Source organism: Dendrobium catenatum, unplaced genomic scaffold (assembly GCF_001605985.2).
Source record: "Dendrobium catenatum unplaced genomic scaffold, ASM160598v2 original_scaffold_48743, whole genome shotgun sequence".
Classification (NCBI taxonomy): domain Eukaryota; kingdom Viridiplantae; phylum Streptophyta; class Magnoliopsida; order Asparagales; family Orchidaceae; genus Dendrobium; species Dendrobium catenatum.
Genome location: NW_021367197.1, coordinates 99,580 through 101,772, shown reverse-complemented (window position 1 = coordinate 101,772; position 2,193 = coordinate 99,580).

Here is a 2,193-nt window from a genome sequence, read left to right as displayed (position 1 = left end):
CTGGCTTTCTAAAATAACTTAAAAATTTATTTTCTCTATAGTAACTTTATAAAGTAGTAAAAAAAGTCGTCCCAAACTTCATGTCACAACTTTCTTAGTGTTTGTTCTTCATATCACCAACAGTGATTTTTTTTGCTTATTTTGAATTTAATTAATCATTATAGTAATTCTTTAACAGATAATATATTAAATAATTTATGTCATATTTTTCATCTACGTTTTAATTAATCGGTTGATATTAAAATAAATAATCAACTCAAAAATCACATTAGAAATTTAATAACAATATATATATATAAAAAATTATCTAAGATATACAGAGCTTTGAAGAATATATAACATCATTTAGGTGTTAAATTTTTTCTTATAAAAATTACCTTTGTTATCGTATTTTTGAAGGCAAGATAAACATTTTAATAACAAAGAATTAACTTGATGACAATATTACATAATAAATACTCTCATTATAGATGACCTCAGAGATTTGTTTCTGAGATCTCTTTGTTAGAAAATAATATTATATGGTTTGAGCCAAGGACCTTTGGTATATCAAATTTAGAACATTGACTTCTGTCCTTCTTTCCTTATTTAGCTCATAAAATTCGTTGGAATGCATCATCGGCTTACAAAAATTCCAGAAATTTATAATTTAATTATGAACTTTTGTAATAAATACAGCTATTGAAAATTAATTTCTATTAATAATTTTGATTAATCTAATTTTAATTCAATTCTAAATAGTAAAATAATTCAATATCATAAGTACCTTTCCGTTTTTTTTTTAAACATTTAAACCAATTAAGGCAAATTCTTACACACAACACAAATGAAAGATTTATACCGAAACCGTTGGTTGTTAATCAAAACTCTCAACCAATCGACTAAGGTGTGCTGTGCGAGTTCTATTTTTAACTAAAAAAACTTCTTTGAATTATAACCCACATTTGTAACTAAACCCTATTTATAGGCTAAGTATTTTCTTTGAACCCACACCAAATAAAATTAAATTAAAATAAAAAAAGAATCACACCCACAAATTAGCTTGAACTTTTCTCTATATATTTGCTTGTCTGAGTCTTGTTTTCCAAGTTTGATTTGCAAGAACAATGCCGATAATCAAGAAGCAGACTACAAAGAGCAGGAGGAAGAGAAGTACCATTGTCATTATGCGATAAGAGATTCAGTAGTGGAGAAGCGTTGGGCGGGCATATGCGGGTCCACGGGATGTTCAACATTGAACCATTCTCACCCGAATGAAGGTCCTCCACCACAGGAGTTGAAGGGAGTCCTCCGACGGCAACCGTCTCTTACTAGTCACTTTGTCAGAAAGTTGTAAAGAATTCTGTTCGTTGAAATCATTGTCCAAGCATTGTTGTCCCGGTCTCGTTGGTGCTGGTGAGGATGATGCGAGAATGACGACTCAAATGGCCTTTTTCTCATTCACTACCCGATCCAAACTCCTACTCTGCCTCTTGTGCTTACCGAAGAAGAGCATGTCGCTAATTTTCTTGTATGGCTCTCCACTGCCCGCGCCAACCCGGTTCTCCGCAACATAGATGCAGCGGAATGCTCTTCTTCTGTTCTCCACATCACAGGTGCTGAGGAATGCTCACTTCAGAAAGGAGCGAAGCAGATTATGTTGTCCTCCTGCCTCCTTCGCTCAGCCAGAAAACCCAAAACCCCACGTCTCAACAACAACCCCTCCAAATGCGCATCAAATTTTTGAATGCAAGACTTGCCCAAAAGGTATTTACCTCACATCAAGCACTAGGCGGCCATCGAGCTAGCCATAAGAAAGTTAGGGGTTGTTTTGCCACTCGGCTTGAAATCAAGTCACCAAGATGATGACAGTACACATCCACCAAAGACGAAAGCAATAATAGAATTCCTCAAATAATCAAACTGAGTTTCCCATCAAAATAATCAAGCTGGGGCTTCCTCCGAAAGTGATGCATTAGCAATTGCTCCATTTGAAGGTACCTCATCGCAGTTGTCATTGCAAAGAAAATCCAAAGTACATGAATGCTCAGTTTGTAAACGGCAGTTTCCATCAGGCCAGCACTTGGCGGGCACATGCGATGTCATAGGAGGCATCATTTCCCGTGCGTCACCGTTGAGTCAGCGAGCGTTGTTGCCACTGAGCTACAATTAGAGAATGTGTTGAATGTAAATATAGAGGAGGCTGAGAGTAAG